The sequence below is a fragment of the Musca autumnalis genome, unplaced genomic scaffold (assembly GCF_047663935.1).
Source record: "Musca autumnalis isolate F117 unplaced genomic scaffold, ASM4766393v1 scaffold_3, whole genome shotgun sequence".
Classification (NCBI taxonomy): Eukaryota; Metazoa; Arthropoda; class Insecta; order Diptera; family Muscidae; genus Musca; species Musca autumnalis.
The window spans coordinates 101,747,485-101,770,239 of record NW_027411866.1 but is presented as its reverse complement, the minus strand read 5'-3'; the positions used below and the strand labels follow the sequence as shown (position 1 = coordinate 101,770,239).

General features: G+C 39.3%; 1 protein-coding gene across 12 annotated transcripts in view; it reads right to left on the bottom strand.

Moving 5' to 3' along the window:
- Window positions 1-21,316, bottom strand: part of sog (chordin short gastrulation) — a 190,755-nt gene extending 169,439 nt beyond the window's left edge. For 3 of the 12 annotated variants that reach the window (XM_073973283.1, XM_073973284.1, XM_073973286.1), the window contains exons 1-2: window positions 21,084-21,316; window positions 15,408-15,721 (exon numbers count right to left, since the gene is read on the bottom strand). The gene's annotated coding sequence lies outside the window, so the exon portion shown is untranslated. Of the gene's footprint in view, window positions 1-15,403; window positions 17,636-18,026; window positions 18,137-18,183; window positions 18,414-18,597; window positions 19,057-19,156 lie in introns of all 12 variants that reach the window. The other 9 variants (XM_073973278.1, XM_073973279.1, XM_073973282.1 and 6 more) reach the window with 7 other exon arrangements.
- Window positions 21,317-22,755: the final 1,439 nt, after the last annotated feature.

Here is a 22,755-nt window from a genome sequence, read left to right as displayed (position 1 = left end):
TTGTGATAGATGCTATACACTCTTCCAGTGTGTTAGATGTCCGATTGTTTTGAGGAGCGAAAAAAACTGCGATCCAATACAGGACGGAAGCTGGACGTCGAGAAGCTGCAAGCACAACAGATTGTACACGCCTACTCCGTTTAGCTGGAAGACGGATCTCTTTGTTCCAAGAATGTGAAAGTGCAGTGGTAAAGAATAGTCCATCCTCATCAAACTGCCATACTTTGGTAACAAAAATCACCACGTCAAAATATATAGTACAATCAGAAGTGTTGTAAATCTACTGAAAAAAAAAACAAGTGGCAAACAGGAACATCAGTTTGTTATGTCCCGTGCACTTGTGATATCGACATTAGACCAAATCTTCACTTACACATGAAAAACAGATCGACCAATAAGGTCAAAAGTGGGTAAATTACCTGGTAAATTCCCCATAAATACCTTTTTCGGGTGTTTCTTTGGGTATTTAAAAATTTATTTTGAAATGAAAATTTTGTTTTTCTCAGACAGAAAATCAAAAAGAAAACAAAAAAGCGGTTTAACCTCGCGGACTATACTTTTTATATGTAAAATCGAGCGTTGGAGTTGTATGTAGGAAGAAAATCAATACAGACCGCAGCAAATATAGCTTTGTCGAAGAGGACCAAAATCTCAAGAATATCAGCTGAAATCCAAAGTTAAGCCATCAGATATATGAAAAAATAAGAATATCGGTCCAGCATTTACGTTTTTACGCAAGAAGGACTTCAAGAAACCGATCTAAAAGTCCTCATATATCAAAAATTACGCTGTAACTACATATATATGAGAGATATACCAAAAATATGGACCAAAATTTGCAAAAAAAAAAATTAACTAGTCACATTTCCAAAAAAATAATAGTCAGTTAAAATTTGTTAAAATACTGCGTTTGCGTCCAATTGGATGATGTATTTACCCATTTCCCATCTCTATCTATTGATAAAAGTTGGGACTCAAACCACAAGTCATACACGCAAGCACTGAGGAATAAGGCACTACTGTCCAAAATATTATTTGTAAAAAGGGATTGATACTTATTACGGGTCACTATAGGGCTACAGCTCTAACACCAAGAAAATATCCCGGACATTTTCTTCAATTCAACAATCAATAACCATGGAATCTTCTCTTCTCTTTTCGCTGAATTAACTCCAAAACTGTTGGCTTTACCTTTGCTATTGATAAGGAAACAACACACAGTTCAGCATGCGTTGGTCTTAAAGTAAAACATCATCCAATTTCTTTGGTTAAATTTGGGAACTCAATTATCACATTTTCCACGAAGGAACCTCCGAATTTTTGAATAAATCTAAAACGAAGTGTTTTAAAGATTTGCGCCACCCATTCCCCCTTCTTTCCCACTGTAAAGTTGCATTCTTGGGATGTCGCCTTAATAATAATCGACAACAAACAATCTCAGACAAACACCAAAAGTGAGAGGAAATTGACCAACAAAAAACAAATCTGAAGAAAAATTGCATATTGTTCTGGTAGACCACTTGAAGAAGTTGTGGTTTTCTTTTATTTTTTCCTCCTTTTAAACTGCCACTTCATGCATTTGCCGACTGGACGGGTACGGCTATGCAGCTAGCGAGGCAACCAACACGCAAAGTAGCAACAAGTATGCGTGCATGACAATGTCAAAAGAGTGAAGTTTTGCGGTTTCAAAGATCTGGTATCCCTCCCGAGCAATTGAGTTGTTGTTTAGTTTCGTTTGCATGGATAAGTATTTCAATTATCAATGTCAACATACAGACCCTTATTGGGGGGTAATGTTCGTTCTAGAGAGAGAGGGTATCTATTAATGGAGAGATAGAAGATCTGTGGAATACTTGGAAGTATAGAAGTAAGAATTTAAAGCATGGCTAAATTTAGCCTCCTGAAGACAGCAATGATGTGGCTCAATTATTTCATACAACTTATGGTAATCGCTTATACAGCACTCTAGGTATGATTTTATGAGCTATGGTAAGGAGCCTTACGAGTATTTCCCTGTAATTGAAAAAATACAGGGTGCCACGGGATAAATTTCCGAGCCAGGCAACATCAAACTTTCAAGGGTGGCAAATACACCCCTGTTTCCGATAGCCTGAAAAAACACTAGTGGCAGCGATCCCAAAACCATGATTTTTTGCTCGTCTGTTCCAATATTTCAGGCTGCGATGCATCCAGGTCATCGAGACAAAGAAAATTTTGAAAGACTGCCAATTTGGATTTCGAGCAAAACATTCAACAATCTATGCTGTGGTATATAGATTAAAACTTCGAAATACCTGAAATTGGTCGGTGCCGTTATTTAGATACTATATTCTATGTCCGAAAATGCATATAAAGACTTCAAAATATCTGAAATCAGTGGTGCCGTTACATGGGGGTTATTCCAAGACGTGGAACTATTTCTAAAATTTTTATGAAGAAGATTTGTGACTACTGGAAACCCTAAATGCTAAATTACATCCAACTTGAGGCGAAATTTCGTTTCCAAATGTGGACATCTGTCAACAATTTTTGGTGCATACGTTTTTTGACCTACATACGTATGACCTACGTCCATAATTTTTGGTAATTTGGTATTCCATAATTTACTAACCCTAAATGCAAAATAACATCCAAATTACGGCCGCAAACGTCGATAAAGACTCCAAAATTACATCCAAATTGAGCAGAAAGTGACGATAACAAATATATAACCGAAAAATATACCCGAAATCGAGCGGTACAGTTAGGTGGGGAAAATTCTACAATGTCGACCGATAACCATAATTTTTGGTGGAGAAGTGTTTTACCACTTCGAACGTCAAATGCCAATAAAATCTAATTTGGACCGAAAACATTGATAAAGGCTTCGTAATACTTGAAATTGGGCGTTACCGTTGTAGGGGTGTTATTCCAAACCGTGGAGCGAGAAGTTTTCCCACCACTTCGAACGCCAAATGACAAGTTACTTCTAATTTGGGTCGAAAACTTCAAAATACCAGAAATCCGGCGCTACCTTAATATGGGGGCTATTCCATACCCGTAGACCAGTGTACATAAACTTTGTGGAGAAGTTTATTGATCACTTCGAAAGCTAAATGCCAAATTACATCCCATTTGGGCCCGAGACATCGATGAAAACATCAAAATACCTGAAATCGAGCGGTACTCTTATATGGGAGCTATACACAAACGTGGACATATACAGACAGTTGTTTGTGAAAATGTTTTCTTACCTCTGGAAACACAAAATCCCAAACTACAACCATTTCGGAAGCAAATGGGACTAATATCTTCAAAACTTCTTTAAGCGCCGATGAGTCAAGCCGTTACTTTGTATGGGGCTGTACCAAAACGTGGACCAATATAGCCCATTTTCAGTACCAAAAGTTTTACTTGACCAAAATTTTATCCACCTACTTCAGTCTGTCCTTATAGCAAAATGACATTTTATACAAAATGCAATAGTTTGACTTCGATCGACAAACTTGCCGCATGGTGGCAACTTTTTGAAGAAACGAGTTCTTCGAGTGAGAGTGGTTGAGAGGATGTTCAAACAACGACCCGTTAAGGATCACTACTGGGACCAGTGCAATCTACGGCGGCGTGTTCTTTCCGATAGACACGTTCTCCAGCCAGAGGTTGCCAAGGTTGTACTTGTATCGTTTTTCTGTGCTCTGAGCAGCATTCCGGTATAATGCCTTCTCCGGATTCTTTTGGTCTGTGCCGGGACAGTCACTTCCGCATTCACCTCAGGGGTTGTACTGGACTCGTCAATGTGAGGCAGTATGTTACTGCATAATCCGTGAAAACAGCTGTCAGTGAGTCGTTGTCATCAGAATACGCACCTGTCCCGCATAACCCGCAAAAGGCAACCGCACATGCAGCACTTAACACCATCCGTTGCAATTCCAATCCCCGAAAATTCATCCTTTTTGAAATTTAATCTCAATGGACTCCGAGGTAAGATCGAGGAAAGAATATTATTGTCGCGGCGGTGCATAAAACCAAGCTCAACAACAACTGCACCTTATAGCGTTGTCATGGTTACAACGTACTAAGGAAGGATTGCACCAGAAGTGGAGTTGGGGGATTAGCATTACACCAGTCTGTTCAATACAAACCTATCTCGCTTGAGCCTGGTTCTAATGACCCATACATGGACTATATGAGGGTAGCCGTCAGATTTAGAACTGTCGAGGTGAAGTTGCCAGGCTATAAGTCCAACAATAGCACGCTTTTGGAAGTTTATAACCGTCTGATCTTGGGGGACTTTAAGGCATATCATGAGTTGTGCCATTCGGTCAACGGAAATTTTCTGATGGACACTCTCAAAGAGGATGTCCCTACAAGAATTAGCGGAGAGTGTCAGTGTTACATGGTCAGACAAATGACATAAGCTAACAACCTGTCGTTTCTCTTGGGTCAGAGCATCTCCCCATAGTTTCCTCCTTCAGCACACCGCCCGATTTCATCACCTCTGAACGCCGCACTTTCATCAATCATGGGAAAGCTAATTGGCGAACTTTCAGAGAGTTCACTAATCACCGCTTCAGAGATCCGCCCAACCATTCTGATGTTCAAGTAGCAGAAAGGACATTCCGATAATACCCGAAGTAAGACCAAATTTTCCAATAGAGGCGACGGAATTAGCAAATGAACGTGATCATCTTCGTCATGCCATTCCCAGTGACCCCAAAGTCAGGGAGATGACACTGCAAGTTAACAGGTTGGTCAGTCAACATAAGCGGAACAAGTGGTTAAATTATCTGAAGAGTTGCAACAATGGAGTCGGAAAAGGTGGGTATTGGGCAATGGTTAAGTCTCTCTCAAACTCTGGAATGAAGGACCTCAGTAATGTTTGGCGAAGTTACGCTGACTGATTCGTAGAGGTGCACCTACAGTTTGTCTAGCACCCCGTGAGTAAAACGTCGAAGAGAAGAGTGTAAAGTCGCATCACACTCTTCCTGCCGAGTTTGAACCACCACAATTTGCAATGGATGATGTTGTCATCAGGAATGCTGAGTCATCCGAATCATTGAGCTATGATGGAATCACCATGGTAATGCTGAAACAGCTGGATGAGCCGGAAGTTGAGAATCTTACGAAACTTCTAGCCCCCCACATCGTTTCCGAAGTCTAGAAAATGGGCAGGGAGGTCCCGCCACTGAAACCAGACAAGGATGCCAGCAAATGTGAATCTACAGACAGATTTTACTTTTGTCTTACCAATTTTTGTCGGTAAGAGAACCGCACTACAGAGCAAGCCGTGAGATAGAACAGTGATGGTGGCGCTTAACTTGTCAAAAGCATTCGACACTGTCAAGCACTCAACGCTTTACATGAGGACATTGAGCAGATTGCCCTCCTTGAAACCTTGGATAATCTATTATATTTGTGGACGCTAGTCGTACGTGGAATTCGGGAACAGGAAATCCAAGCCCCGTAATGTGAAACAGGGAGTTTCCTAAGGTGGGGTGATACCTCTGGAACTGTTTAACCTCTACCTCTCATGTATTCCACCTCTTCCAGCCGGCATTGAGATCGTAGCGTATATGATTGTACGATCATGGGGTCAGATATCTTCCCTGATGTCATTTGTGAAAGGCTTAACTCCTATTTCACTGATCTGACCAACTACTCCAAGATTCTATGGGTCATATTCGACAGCATTTTCACGTCCTCTGCGACAATCTTAGATATATGAACAAAGTACTCACTTGGGAAACCTTGTTGACCACCGCTCTGGGACTGCAACAGGGTACCTCCTCATGTTTTCAGTGGACCATCTACATGAGTACAACGATTCTTCCAGTACAACAACATAATGACATGCTTTCGTGGCAATACTTGCTAGGGTGTTACTGTTAGAGCCATCCCAATCAGCATATGTTGGATAGGACTTCCCGACCCAGGCATATCAGAAGGGATGTTCATGATCTAGAAAAAGATTTCCAACGTTATAGGAGAGAAACCCTAAGTCAACAAGTCTACCACGTAGGTTTAACTAGAAATCAAACAGATACAGTCGCAGGTGCCATAAACAACAATCGTGTGAATGTGGAGCGTCAGCTGCCACGACAAATCTGATTCCGAGTTTCCAGGGCCTCCGATTGGCTATATAATCATATTTAATAGCTATACGGAGCATCATTGCTGCTAACCAATGGACTCCTGTTGCCTTGTTATTCTCCAGCCTTGACTTCTTTATAGTTGGACTGCATTCATTCAACATCATCTTGGGGTTGGTTGTTTGGCTCGTTGTCGTCATTGCTACAGAATAACTTGAGCACGCTGTGTAAGTGCACCTGTTGCCAAATCGCCTTCATCGTATCTTAAGGAGGATGATTTTGGTCTATTGAGGAATTATGGTAGATTTAGGAGCTATTGAGGGATTCCTTCATTTGGGAATTTTACTATTTTTAAAAGACCTTTAGGAGTTCTTTCATTTATCTATATCAAATGGCCCGTCCTTAAGGAAATTTTATATTTGTTATTTGCTGTTCTACATTTACTCACTTGATTATATTTTGTTGGAATCCAAAGCCGGGACACCCTTTCCTTTTTAAAAAAGTAAAAATGCAATCCTCTTTAAGAATTCCATTACATGCTCGTACATTTGAGGTTTTATGGGAGTGAGTTAACATTTTATGCAATAAGTTTTTTTTGTATCCATTTATGATTTTGTGGCGCCGTTTTAATTATAAACATCATTGCCGTCATCGTCATCATGATGATCATCATGATCGTTATAATAACAACAAATCATATTGTAAATTGTTGTTATGTGGAACACACAAACATACAAACCCGGGGATTTCTAAATACGCACGCGCTTAAATCGATTCGAAATGAAATAAAATGTCGTTTCTTATGATTATTGAAACAAATCAGCAAACGCCCTCTTTGCCGTCCGTGCATGCACATGATGCACATAGTGGTGTGATCAACTCACATATTCATGTGCAATTACATTACATGAGTTGAAAAATGTTGGTGTTCAGAAATATGTAAAATTATAAATAAAATGAATGATTCAATCAAATGACAGAAATTTATCGAAGCCATCAATCAAACGACGTATTATGGTTCGATAGTTACATATTTTTCTTACAAGAGGGGGAGGATTTTTCAACGTTCAATGAAGAACAGAACATGCCAGAGAACGCTCAAGGAATGATAACATGGAAAATAATTTTTGAGAGAATTTTGTAACGACCAGTAGGACCCGGTTTTTCAAATATAGTTTTATATATAGGATCTATAGAAGGTCCCTTTCTTATAGAAGGGGTCTATAGAAGGACACTATATATTAGAAAGGGTATATAGAAGGACACTATATTTTAGAAAAGGTATATAGAATGACACTATATTTTAGAAAAGGTATATAGAATGACACTATATTTTAGAAAGCGTATATAGAACGACTATTTCTTTCAGATAGGGCCTATAGAAGAACCCTTTCTTTTAGAAAGAGTCTATAGAAGAACCCTTTCTTTTAGAAAGAGTCTATAGAAGAACCCTTTCTTTTAGAAGGAGTCTATAGAAGAACCCTTTCTTTTAGAAAGAGTCTATAGAAGAACCCTTTCTTTTAGAAAGAGTCTATAAAAGCACCCTTTCATTCAGAAAGGGTCTATAGAAGCACCCTTTCTTTCAGAAAGGGTCTATAGAAGCAACCTTTCTTTCAGAAAGGGTCTATAGAAGCGCCCTTTCTTTCAGAAGGTATCAGTAGAAGCACCCTTTCTTTCAGAAGATTTCTATAGAAGCACATTTTCTTTCAGAAAGTATCCATAGGAACACTCTTATTTTAGAGAGAGTCTATAGAAGCACCCTTTCTTTCAGAAAGTATCTATAGAAGCACCCTTTCTTTCAGAAAGTATCTATAGAAGCACCCTTTCTTTCAGAAAGTATCTATAGAAGCACCCTTTCTTTCAGAAAGTATCTATAGAAGCACCCTTTCTTTCAGAAAGTATCTATAGAAGCACCCTTTCTTTCAGAAAGTATCTATAGAAGCACCCTTTCTTTCAAAAAAGGTCTCTTGAAGCACCTTTTCTTTCAGAGAGGGTCTATGGAAGCACCCTTTCTTTCAGAAAGGATCTGTAGAATCAACCTTTCTTTCCGAAAGGATCTTCAGAACATTTCTATATAAGCACATTTTCCTTCAGAAAGGATCCATAGAAACACCCTTTCTTTCAGAAAGGATCCATAGAAACACCCTTTCTTTCAGAAAGGATCCATAGAAACACCCTTTCTTTCAGAAAGAGTCTATAGAAGCACCCTTTCTTTCAGAAAGGATCTGTAGAAGCAAGGATTTGTAGTAGCACCCTTTCTTTCAGAAAGGATCTGTAGAATCAACCTTTCTTTCCCAAAGGATCTGTAGTAGCACCCTTTCCTTCAGAAAGGATCTGTAGAATCAACCTTTCTTTCCGAAAGGATCTGCAGTAGCATCCTTTCTTTCAGAACATTTCTATAGAAGCACATTTTCTTTCAGAACATTTCTATAGAAGCACCCTTTCTTTCAGATGATTTTTATAGAACCACCCTTTCTTTCAGAATGGATCTATGAAAGCACCCTTTCTTTCTATCATGGAGGTGAGGAAATAAAATTGACTGGAATTTAGAACTTATAACTTCTGATGCCGTAGTGCATTCGTTAAGTGATAGTCCTGCAAACAAAACCGGTCAGCTCTCTTTGAAAGAGGGAAGTCACTGCTTTTCCCTTTAGGAATAATTTTGGAAAATAAACCCCAAGTTGTAATTTTTTATAACACCCATCAACACCCAACAGCGCTACAAAACCTGAATTTTCCACTTTCATTTTTACCCACATTTTTCACTGAGTGTATAAATTTTATAAACACAAAGTTACACAAAAAATTTCATAAATTGCCAGCTATTCTCTTCGAACGGAGAGAAAACAAAAACAATAAAATTGACAAGCGATGACAGCAGAAATCAAATGGAAACCAAAACATCAATCCAAATCAATTGCAGCAGGGGATGGATGCTTGTTGATGAAACCCTGTCAGGTATTGACAATATCGGTCTACCGCACACACATTTACACGTTGAGTTTTTTTATTGGTGGCTCCACATAACCTTAGGGTTTTATAAACAAACACAAGATCTTTAATATTTCTCAAGGAGACTTACTATGCACCTATTTCCCTGTCACTTACACGAACATGTCATGTAAAAACATTGTTGCATTGCAATGTATTTTTTTTTTTTTTGCTTTGTAAATGTGTTAGTTTACTTGTTTGTTGAAAATTATTATGCTTATGTCAGACTTATATCCTATCCATTGGATATTTATTGCATTGACAGTTTAATCTTTGTGATGCCGGAGATATGGAGAAGAGAAAAAATACATAATTAGTGCCAGCTTATTTCTAACACAACATTGTAGAATGATTTGTGAGGTTGGCATGGAATTTTACAGGCTTTAGAAGAATCAATCAAAACAAGGTGGCACATGTCATCTGTTTGACACGAATAATTCATGTGGAATTTATTAAAAAGGCTAACAAGTAGTAACACCACATATTTCTACTAATTCTTTCGCAAATTCGGAAACATATATAACTGTGAAATTATGCCATGAAAAATCTTAAAATGTCTTAATGAAGGTTGGTCGCAATTGGAGGAAAAGAGAGTTATTAGATCGCCTTTTCCTCTTAAGCTCTTTTGCACTGATGTTATTAGAACCTGCTCCAATTATCGTGTCACCATAGATCAGAATAATTATTGAGAAAAAGTATCTTGTCAAAGTTGCAATAATACTTATTAACTTGGATGGCATTTATTTTAAACAGAACGTTTTTTCCATAAGCCGCTCTAATAATAGTTCTCCAATTTTTAGTGCCATGGTTTGTGGTATAATCTTTAACTTGGACTTTCCACCGTCAAATGGCTTGTATACGTATTTCCTTCTCTTGGGGTCATCTTTATCCATCCCACGAGATCTACTATATGTGTATATACAGTCGAAATCGCTTATAACGTCGTCGTTTATAACGTCATACCGGTTATAACGACGATATCTAAAAGTCCCAAATCTCTGGGGCCCTTTATAGCCCTATCGCTTATAACGACATATCGGTTATAGCGACAAATTCCGTCGGTCCCTTCACCGACGTTATAAGCGATTTCGACTGTATATTTCTGGCCTAATAACGACAATTTTAATATTTGTCATTAAAAAATGGTGGGTGACGTAGGGGATGAAATATACCAAGGAACGGTCCTGACCGGCTTAAACATGACAAAGCCCAAGAATTATCTTGGTCCCTCTCTCATCTCAAGTGGACACTGATCTTCCCGTGGTGGCACCTGGGGAGCTGCCTTTAATACCCGTTAAAGGTAGTGAGTTAACATGTGCCGCGCGTTCACCCATAAGAATCCCAGCAAACCAAATGTCTGATGTCCGATACGTCTGAACAATTTCGGAAACAAAGTCGTTCTGATTTCGTTCCGATTTCTGAGAAAAGGGGAAATAGTTCAGATTTTGTACCGATTTCGGAACGAATTTCCTTTCCGAATTTCCCAAGAATTTTCTTCAGATTTCGTTACGAAATCGGACCGAAATCGATCTGATTTCGCTCCGACATTTCGTTCCGAAATTATGTTAAACTAAAAACTTGGGTTTGGGCGTCGTGTTAGTAACCCTTCCCTAGAAAAAATCATAATACTATTAAAAAATGAAAGAAAAGAAAAACAAACCCCTCTCAAGTAAACAAGGACGATCAGACCAAAGATACAAGGACGATACCAAAGATGACCGTTGGCCTGCCCATGACTAGGCGATTATAATGCCAAAATTGGAAAGGAGAATATTTTTGCCCCAAAAGTCGGGAAAATCAGTATCCACAGTGAAACATCTGACAAGGAAATTAGGCTGATAGACTTCACAGTGGCAAAAAACATGGTAGTTTTTTATTCATAAGGGCACCGGGCTTTCTACAGATCAAAGAACAAGAAATCAAATGTATCACGTTGTGATATAATCAAGACATTCATCGAGCTTGTTGGATGTACGATCGTTCCTAGGAGCAAACATAGATTAGGACCGCTACCTTGTTGCAGCAAAGGTACGTACCCGTTTAAACGTTGCAAATTAAGCACGAACAGACACAACACGGAAGTTGGACATCGGTAAGCTGCAAACACAACAGATATCCACAGCATATTCCACTCTACTAGCCCAATTGCTTAATAAAAGCACTCCTCCTCCCGATAACATATCAGCGCAATGGGAAAATATTGCCCAATCCACGCAAACAGCCGCAAAAATCCATATTTGGATACCAGAGACCTCCACCAAGGAATGCATGGTATGACCAGGATTATCGTGCTGCTACCGAAGAGAAAAATGCTGCATATTGGGCATTGATGTCAACGCCTGCACGTTTTCGTAACAACAGAGAATAACGAATTCAAATGAGAGCTATGTCAGCCTTTGTTTAACAAAGGGACATTACTCTCCCACCAATTCTCTCTCATTTTTTGGACACCAATGATATAGGGCTACTCTACACTCAGTAGCAACGCATAGCCCACGAGAGAGGTATCGGGTGAAAAGGAGATAGGAGAAACGTCTTCTCCTCAGGAAAAAGAGAGAAATGGAAAAGCGGGAGTGTGAAAAAATCGAGCCACAATGAAGTCCGAAAATTCTACCAAAGAATGAAGCATCAAACTGACTTGGTACACACACATATCCTCCTATAGATACCAGCAAGGTAATTAGGTAACTGATACAGATAGTGTGCTCGGGATATGGAAGAGCATTTTTCCAAACTGTTGGTATCCATTACTAAAGAACACAATGAAGTTACCAAAACTCCAATCCCAGAAGATGTATTGAATTTATACCGCCCGGCCAAGGTGAGGTAAAGACTGCAATAAACCGGCTGAGGAGCAATAAGGCAGCAGGAGGCGATGGCCTACCAGCCGTGCTGTGATAACCGGAGGCGTCACGCTGATAAAGTGTATGCATCAGCTAGTTAGCACCATCTGACAGGAAGAATGCGTACCCCACGATTGGAACGTGAGCATCCTATGTCCAGTCCACAAGAAGGGAGAAAGACTGTGTGCTCCAATTACAGGAGCATAAGTCTGCGCCCTATTGCATATAAGAAAGTGTGTGCGCGACTAAAGCCTATAGTCAAGATAAAGTTAGACCGAGCAAATCCACCATTGACCAGATATTTACCTTGATACAAATCCTGGAAAAGAGCCAAGAACTGAAGGTTGACACTTTCCACTTTTTTGTCGATTATAAAGCAGCCTTCGACCGACATGTCTGATGTCTAATTTTGGTATTCCCGCCCATTCGGCTTTTTAAGATGACATTAACTGATACTCCTCAATTAAAATAGGAAAGAACCTCTCCGAAGAGTTTAATACCAAGGAGACAGCCTTTCCTGTGACCTGTTCAACCTTCTGATGGAAAAGGTGTAACGAGATGCAAATGTCAAAAGAAATGGCACAATCTACAGCAACACCTTATGCTGATGACATTGACATCATGCGACGATCAGTACAGGAAGTAACTGACACCATTGAGAAGGTCGAAGGGTGTCTGGGTCTGGCGGTAAACAGCGAAAAGACAAAGTTGATGGTGGCGACGCGAAATAGTAAGTAAATTCCATATGTACGCTCATGATGTTCAGTTATATATTTGCTGTTCTATTTATAACATAAGTTGTACTACAAAACTTAACGAAGACCTATCTAATGTTTACTGATGGGCTACGCTAAACGGTTTGATGTTAATACCTGAAAATGAACATATATCTTAACAAATCCCTGATATTTGGGACCCTCAAATGTCAAATTACAGCTAGTTCAGTTAACAATTGTAGCTAAAACCCTCAAAATACCGAACATGGGGAGGTACCGTTATATGGGAGCTATACCAAAACATGGACCTATGCTGACGATATTTAGTGAAGAAGTTTCGTGACCACTGAAAACTTGAAATGTCAAATGTTAAATTACAGCTAGCTCGGTTAAAAATTGTAGCTAAAATCATCAAAACACCGAAATTCTGAGGTTCCATTATATGGGGACTACACCAAAACAAGAACCTATGCTGACGATTTTCAGCACCTATTTTTGTTTTGAAATATAAGTTTGTTGATGACTAGCAACCCTAAATGTAAAATTAAAGATAATTCAGTTTGAAAATGTGACTAAAAACGTCAAAATACCTGAAATCGGGCGGTACCGTTATATGGGACCTATACCAACACGTGGACCGATATAGCCCATCATCGATCTTGACTTGTGCTGTGGTAGACATACATAGATCGACTTTATATGGTCAATGCGTTACAAACGAAAAAGCAAACTTAATAAAACCTCCGTACTCTGGTGGAGGGTATAACAAACTTTGATTTTATACGGATTGTGGTAATTTGCTCATCTGCCGTCTGTAGATCAGCTTTCTTAGTCTCCCGTTTACCATAAAAAACATCGATCTAATGTTGTCATGGCAGCTATAATATGCTGCGTATTCGTTTGTGTTCTTAAGAAAGTTGAGAGTTTACTGAAGATCTACAACTTTCCCTTTGACGATCTTTAAGTAGCGTCAATAACTAACAGTAGCGAAGCTGCCCATATTACCCTGCATCTGCCAGTGCTCAAACTGCACCCATTCTGTAAAGAGTCGGGGCATTATAGGTCCAGATTCGCAGACCATATTCCTTAAAAGTTTGCGGGGTCAATTTAAGAGGGGTTTGAGGGTCTCAGTGGTGACGCAACTTCTCCATCGAAAATCGTCAACATGGGTCTATGGATTGGTATAGACCCCATATAAGAGTACCTGCCGATTTTCGGTATTTTGAGGATTTTAGCTAAAATATTTAACCGAACTAGCTGTAATTTGACATTTGAGAGTCTCAGTCGTCACGAAACTTATCTACCAAAAATCGTCAACATAGGTCCATGTTTTGGTAAAGCCCTCATGTAAGGGTACCTCCCGATTTTCGATATTTCAAGGATTTTAGCAACATTTTCTAGCCGAAGTAGATGTAATTTGACATTTGAGGGTCTCAGTGGACATTTGAGGGTCTCGTCAACATAGGTCCATGGTTTGGTATAGCTCCCATATAACAGTGCCTCCCGGTTTTCGTGTATTTTGAGGATTTTAGCTACGATTTTAACCGAACTAGCTGTAATATGCCATTTGAGGTTCTCTGTGGTTACGAGACTTCTCCATCAAAAATCGATCTAGCTGTAATTTGACATTTAAAGTTTTCGGTGGTCACGAAACTTCTTCACTAAAAATCGTCAACCGTACCTCCCGATTTTCGGTATTTTGAGGGTCGTAGCTACATTGTTTGACGGAACTACCCGTAATTTGACTTTACCTGAAGTTATAAAATTTTCCACTAAAAATTTTAAAGATAGGTCCAAACTTTGATTAAGCCCCGTAGGTGGTACCTTGCACCTGTCTGATCATATTTTTTAGATTAAATTGTTCCACCTAAAATTGTGAAAGAACGAACGAATCATCCGATTCGATGCCTCCCCCACAAAAGTTCAAAAATGTTCGGAAATATTGTTCGAACGATAACTCTTGAAGGGAGTGACCGATTTGGTCCATGCTTTACACATCCTATCCTATACCAGATATAGATCAGGTTCGAATATGGACTATATTTTTCTACTCCTTCGGGTACCTATCACACAAAATTTCGGAGAAGTTCACTTTAAGACCAGCGCTCATATCACTTTGATGAAGCTACTTGAGTTTGCTGCCTCAATTTCATTGATTTTTTATTTATTTTATTGAATTTGTATTCAATTATGACGGTAAAAGTTTTGTTCAGAGGCAAGTCCATACTTCTTTAGAAAACAGCCCGAAAGGTGGGTATCTCCCCCACAAAAGTTCAACATTTGTGTCTAAGTGCAGTTTAAGGTCTATTCGAAGATCCTTTGGAAATGTATGCCGATGCTGCTCATAGTGGTCCTGTTTACAGCGATATTCCGTTTTCCGTGGACAAGTCCATGCTTCCTGACATACTGGTCCAAAGGTTATACGATAACCCATTGAAATGACTAGTGGGCGCGATATCTATCGAAAACATATAACTCCCAAAATAAGATCCACTTCCATCCATAATGGCCTATGTCGGTCCATTCTTTTAAGTACCTCCTCTGCAACACTTCTCAACTTTAATCCTACTGTAATACTGTAAAGACCCTAAATACATTCGATCTGACAGTAGATGAAAGCTTCAATTCTGATAGGCTGAGGGTATATCTATGCCGGCAAAGCCGATTGATACTTTTTTTACTTGCTTTTAATTGGTTTTGATTACATTTCCTAAGGGCTGGCGGATAGCTTATATATTTTCAAGATCGTTAAATAATTGTTATAAATAATTTTCGGTTTCTTTACTTACCTTAGATTCCGATTCACAATGTCCGCAGGATTATATCCGTTGTTTCTGTTTATTCGGCTTTAGTAATAATATTTGCTTCCGTTTTTAAACGTAAATAGTCGTTGTTTTCGTTTCTAAAATGGTTTAGGTCGTTTCGTTCGAATTAAGTGCGATGAAGATCTCCTACTACTGCAACACTACTTCGCCTTCGCCCCTTATGGTTATTTGGGGCATGATCCTTCTAACGATTATTGATTTGACAAGGCAAAATTTAATTGCCTTATGTTGGTTGGGATCACAAGTCGTTTTCGTCGTCGTTTCGTTAATACCGTTTCCTGAATGTAAATATTGTGGTTATTGCGGTTATCATTTGTATTGTTGTTTGTTTTTCTACTGTTTTTGTTGCTGCTGTTGTCATTGGTAATTTGTATTCATTTCAATTAGAGACAGAAACCAAAAAAGATGAAGAGGAATCCAAACACTTCCCTCTCCAGCATTTTGACAGGCAGCAACAACAGAAACCACTACAACGTCAGCTACAGAATGGGGCAAAAATAGGGGATACGAACGCCACATCAATAATAAAAATATTATGACAGCATATCAGAAAAATAGCAAAAGATGGTGAAGAACAAAAACAACATAAAAATTATCACCACAAAGGAACCAAATTTATCAAATGCTCTATTCTATTCTGCGTGTTTGTTTCTGTTTTTTTTTTCTATAGGTACACACACGCACATAGAAAACTAGTTAAAATATCCATCGCCATCGTATGGTCAACAATTTCATCCGTCCATCTTCCATTTGTGGTAGGAATATGCAAACCACACGACAACAATGGAGCGAGCAAGCGTTTGGCGGCATAGACGTTTCATCTTCGTTCTCTCACTTTTGTCTCCTCGTTCTTGTGTCGTGTTGCGGTGTTTTCGCAAACTAGAAGCGTTAAAACGTGATCATCATGGGGTGTTGTGGTAGTCACAATAGTTAGCAGACCTACCAACCGATCGATCGACTATTCATATGTTCTTATCTCAGAATTCGAGAATGGCACAGTGGGTTTCAAAATAAAGGAATAAATGATAGATATACAACAATTTGAAGTCATATTTGATATGCTCTTCCATAAGGCGACCTCAAGGTCTTCCCTAAGAAGTAGTCTTCTGCAAAAAAAAAAAACTTAAATAGAAGAGGATCTTATAGTCTACCATTATGATGGTTCTCAATGGTCTTCTATATTAAAACTTCACTGTCTTCTACAAGAACCCTTGAGATTTTAGACTCCCCAAGTTTCAGAAATAGCTATCCAGTTGCCGATCATCAGCATGAGTACCGTAAGCAGCACAGCACGACTACAGCGCTGCACACATCTCCACACATATTAGTTTAGGACTCTACCTGAGCAAGCCATGTGATGGAACAGTGATGGTGGTGCTTTATTTATCAAGAGACAAGACACAATCTCATGGACTTCTAACGGGAGAACTCATGTTATTTTATAAGAACACATTTTGATCTTCTATAAGACTTTCTGGTCTTCTATAAAACCACCTCACAGACTTCTGAAAAAACGCTCGTGTTCTACTATAAGAAGACCTCCTGGTCTTCTTTAAAAAGACCACATGGTCTTCTATAAGCGGACCTCCTATAAGAAGACCTGATGGTCTTCTAAGCGCATGGTCTTCTATCAGAAGACCTCATGGAATTTCATAACAAGACCTCATGGTCTTCTATAAGCGGAACTTCTATAAGAGTTGATAGTCTTCTATAGGAAGACCTGATGTCTTCTATAAGAAGTTCTCCAGGGTCTTCTATAAGCGGAACTTCTATAAAAGTTGATAGTCTTCTATAGGAAGACCTGATGGTCTTCTATAAGAAGTCCTCCAGGTCTTCTTTAAGAAGACCACCTGGTATTTTAAAAGAAGACCTCCAGGTCTTCTATAAGAAGACCTCCAGGTCTTCTATAAGAAGACCTCCAGGTCTTCTATAAGAAGACCTCCAGGTCTTCTATAAGAAGACCTCCAAGTCTTCTATAAGATGACCTCCAAGTCTTCTATAAGAAGATCTCCAGGTCTTCTATAAGAAGACCTCCAGGTCTTCTATAAGAATACCTCCAGGTCTTCTATAAGAATACCTCCAGGTCTTCTATAAGAATACCTCCAGGTCTTCTATAAGAATACCTCCAGGTCTTCTATAAGAATACCTCCAGGTCTTCTACAAGAATACCTCCAGGTCTTCTATAAGATGACCTCCAAGTCTTCTATAAGAAGATCTCCAGGTCTTCTATAAGAAGACCTCCAGGTCTTCTATAAGAATACCTCCAGGTCTTCTATAAGAATACCTCCAGGTCTTCTATAAGAATACCTCCAGGTCTTCTATAAGAATACCTCCAGGTCTTCTATAAGAATACCTCCAGGTCTTCTACAAGAATACCTCCAGGTCTTCTATAAGAAGACCTCCAACTCTTCCATAAGAAGTCCTCCAGGTCTTCTATAAGAAGACCTCTAGGTCTTCTATAAGATGACGTCCAGGTATTCTGTAAGATGGCTTCCAGGTCTTATGTAAGATGGCTTCCAGGTCTTCTGTAAGAAGGCCTCTAGGTATTGTATAATATGACTTCCAGGTCTTCTATAGGAAGACTTACAGGTCTTCTATAGGAAGACTTCCAGGTCTTCTAAACCAAGAACTCGAGGGGGGTTACTCTGTATTGCGATGCGTTTGGTATTTTGTTAGCGCAAGAGAACATATGTCTTACATCCTATGTTAGTAAAACTTACACTACTAAACTTAAATTTACTAAGCACGATTTTGACATATGCTTTTGTATTACAGATTGCAGCGGTGCCAGAAAGGAAAAAAAATACTTGCGAAATGAGATACGAAAACGTATTAGAGACGCATTTAATTTCCTTACGCATCGTATTTTTCTAATAACCCCCTGGTCTTCTATAAGAAGTCCTCCAGGTCTTCTATAAGAAGATTTCCAGGTCTTCTATTAAAAGACCTCCAGGTGTTCTATAAGAACACCTCCAGGTCCTCTATAAAAAGACCTCCAGGTCTTTTATAAAAAGAGCTCCAGGCCTTTTATAAGAAGACCTCCAGGTCTTCTACAAGAACACCTCCAGGTCCTCTATAAGAACACCTCCAGGTCTTCTATAAAAAGAGCTCCAGGTCTTTTATTAGAAGACTTCCAGGTCATCTATAAGAACACCCCCAGGTCTTCTATAAAAAGACCTCCAAGTCTTCTATAAAAAGACCTCCAGGTCTTCTATAAGAACACCTCCAGGTCCTCTATAAAAAGACCTCCAGGTCTTTTATAAAAAGAGCTCCAGGCCTTTTATAAGAAGACCTCCAGGTCTTCTATAAGAACACCTCCAGGTCCTCTATAAGAACACCTCCAGGTCTTCTATAAAAAGAGCTCCAGGTCTTTTATAAGAAGACCTCCAGGTCTTCTATAAGAACACCCCCAGGTCTTCTATAAAAAGACCTCCAAGTCTTCTATAAGAAGACATCCAGGTCTTCTATAAGAATACCTCCAGGTCCTCTAGAAAAAGACCTCCAAGTTCCTATAAAAAGAGCTCCAGGTATTTTATAAGAAGAGCTCCAAGTTTTCTATAAGAACTCCTCCAGGTCTTATATAAGAATACCTCTAGTTCTTCTATATGATGACCTCCAGGTCTTCTATAAGAAGGCTTCCAGACCTCCTGGTGTTCTATAAGAATAATTCCTTTTCTTCTATAAAAAGTCCTCCAGGTTTTCTATAAGAAGACCTCCAGGTCCTCTATAAGAAGATTTCCAGGTCTTCTAGAAAAAGACCTCCAGGTCTTCTATAGGAACACCTCCAGGTCCCCTATAAGAAGTCCTTCAGGTCTTCTTCGTGGCATTCTATAAGAATACCTCATGGTCGTCTATAATAAGACCTCATGTTCCTCTACATGAAAACCTCTCCTTTAAGAAGACCTTACGGCCCTGTATAAGAAAGGTCTTGTAAAATAAGAACTTATGGTCCTCTACAAGAAACCCTCTTCTATAAGAAGACCTCATTGTCCTCTACAAGAAGATCTCATGGTCTTCTAAAAGAAAATCTTATGGTCCTATACAAGAATAAGCCTTCTATAAGAAGACCTCGTGGTCTTCTGTTAGAAGTTCTCGTTGCCTTCTTTAAGAAGACTTCGCGGTCCCCCATTAGAAGACCTCATGATCTTCTATAAGAAGACCTCATGCTCCTCTACAAGAAAACCTCTGCTGTAAGAAGACTTCATGGTTTTCTATAAAAAGGTCTCAGCAGTCGATAGTCTGCCCGCCGGGCTATTAAAGACCGGAGTCATGACTCTGATAGGCATAAAACGCATACCCAATGATTGGAACTGCAGCATCCTGTGCATGAAAGATTACAGGGTCATAAATCGCATCCAAAGTACTATGTGAACGACTAAATTCGACCGTCAACGAAACAGTTGGGCTATACTAGTGTGGTTTTAAACCTGACAAATCCACCATTGATCAAATCTTCTTGTGACAAATTCTTTAGAAGATCCAATTGAAGATCATCTTTATGTCGATTATAAGACTCATTCGACAGCCCTTAACATTCATTTTTTATTTCTGTCCTCATTTAAAATGTGAATGAATCCATCCGAACAAGTCAGTAGTAAACGATGTTTTACGCAAAAAAATAGCCTTTCGTGATAAAGTTGTACGGGATGCGGAACTGTCTAAAAATTTCAAATATATAGACAAACACCACTCTCTTTTGCCGATGACATTGACATCCTTGAAAAAATTAAGGATACCTTGGGAAAAAATAAACCTTTCAAAGCGGGTATTTCGGTAGCATGCGATATGATCAACTTGAAGAAGTCAAATTTAAAAGTTTAAACTCAAACCCTCCCCTTGGTAAGTAATCCCAATCTATAAAACACTGACACTACCCGTGCCAATATATGGTTCCGAAGCAGACAAAGCAGTACTTGGTGTACTTGAAAAAAAAATTCTTCGAAAGAACTATGGGTCAAACTCCGTTACTGAGCAGAGCGGGAAGGCCAAGACTCCAAGAGGTTAATGATTTCAAAAGTATGGTATTCAAAATTAAGGAGGGAGTGGAAATCTATCCTTAGTTCGGGCTATTGGAAAAATTTTGCCACCTAAGTAAGTAAGTTCGATGCAGAGCACAATGATTTTAGGATCCACTCATATATTAACCTATTTTATTAAAATGTCATGTTAATCCTAGTTCATAAAACTGCTACCAATATATTCCGGAACAAAGTTTTAGTTTTTTTATTAATTGTCACAAAGTCCTGCAACCCATTATTGTGCCCAGTCTGTAGGAAACAGAAAATTTAGCTTCGGATATACAATAATAATTCCCCTTTGGTCAGTATATTATTAGATAGCACTATGTTCGGATTGACATTCTCATGACAAATAAACAAAACTTTTACTTTCATGCCAAACCCACTGTACAGTGCGTATGCCTTGACAAAAACGACATACTGACAAGTAGATGAATGACTGACTATCTGTCCACCCCTCCACAATGAGATCAATTGAAATGTTAGGTGATGGGGGGGTGGTTCGTGAGTGAGTATGATGATGATGATTATGGAAGAGAACACAACCAAACACAAAAAAAGTACACCATTAAAAAATAGCAAACAGATATTCACACGCATACACCGGCACATCGATACTGACGATTGACTGGGTTGTAGTGGAATTTCAATTCGTTTCGATCGATGATGATTCTCGCGAAGTGGTTGTTGTAATATCGTTTTCGTTTTCGAGTTTTCTGTTCGCTTTTTTCTATTTTGTGATTAAGCTCACGACGACGGCGGACAACGGAACGACACGACTAGCGGCATTTAGCGTTGGTCAGCACACACGGTCTTGGATAAACTAAAGTTTGCCGTATTCCCCCAAAAGTTGCGTACTCGCGCCTCTATGGGCTGCCTGGATGGGTGAACTAGCTCACTAGTTTTTTTGTCTGTCTACCACACAGCTGACCATTGGGGGAGTATGAAAACAAATACATAATATTGGCGTGTTAAGTAAACGTGTGTGTGGTTTGTTGTTGTAGATATCTGTATGTGATTTTTACAACAACACACGCATTTCTCGTAAAGTGAGATAAGAGCGAATTTGTTGCTTGACTACCGTCTTGCAGCACAGAAGCAGCAGCAACTGTTAGACCAACATCTACCAGTTCTATCTGGTGGTACCTAGTTGGGGGCTATCTGCTCTAGGTTGCCAACAGCAGGTAGTAAGGTAGAGATATGCTGAATGACTAGATCTATGGGACGGAGAGAGCGTGAGTAAGAGTAAAGAAAATATAAACAAACAATTATTGAAATAGGTATGTGTGACCATTAGTAGTTTTGTTTTGTTATGAATTGTGAATCATAATCCACTAAGTCATTCGACTGTAAAGCTGTTATTAATAAGTGTGGAAGACCATTACCTACCCTACAACAAATTTCTCGTGTATGGGCAACACGCTTGGAACTCCAAGAGTATGCAGTGAATGTTCTGCGAATTTCCTAATGATCTGAGGTAGGGTCAACTTTGCCCCGATACAGAAGATTTATCCAAAAAGCCTATCCAAAAATAGATTTCTAACTCATCCGATCTTTTACAATATGATGGCATGCGTGGACCTATACCGACATATGTAGAGAAGGAAGTTGAATACCCTCAACGAAGACTAAATACCAAATTTCAGCCCTTTCGATGGATTATTGTGGTCATAACCTTGAAAATACTGGCTGGGGCTAAATCAAGGCGTGCACCAGTACCGACAGATTTCTGTTTTAAACCACTATTGAAGACTAAGTAAAAAATTTCAGCCATTTCGGAGGAATATTGAGGCAACAACCTTCAAAATACCGAAAATCGGGAGGTATCGTTCTATAAGGGCTATATGTACGCGTGGACTATACCGACAAACTTAAAGGGGAAAGTTTAATACCCCCAACGAAGACCAAATACCACGTTTCACCCATGTCGGTGGAATATTGAGGCTTCAACCTTCAAAATAACGAAAATCGGGAGGTAGCGTTCTGTGGGGGCTATATGAAAGCGTGGACCTATACCGACATATTTAGAGGGGAAAGTTGAATACCCCCAACGAAGACCAAATAGCAAATTTCACCTATGTCGGTGGAATATTAAGGCCACAACCTTCAAAATGCCGCAAATCGGGAGGTACCGTTTATGGGGCTATATGAAGGCGTGGACTTCTATACCGACAAATTTCATATAGAAAGTTGTTTCCCCCATATGAAGACTAAATAACAAACTGCTGCCATTTCGGGGGAATATTGAAGCCACAATCTTCAAAATACCGAAAATCGGGAGATACATTTCTATC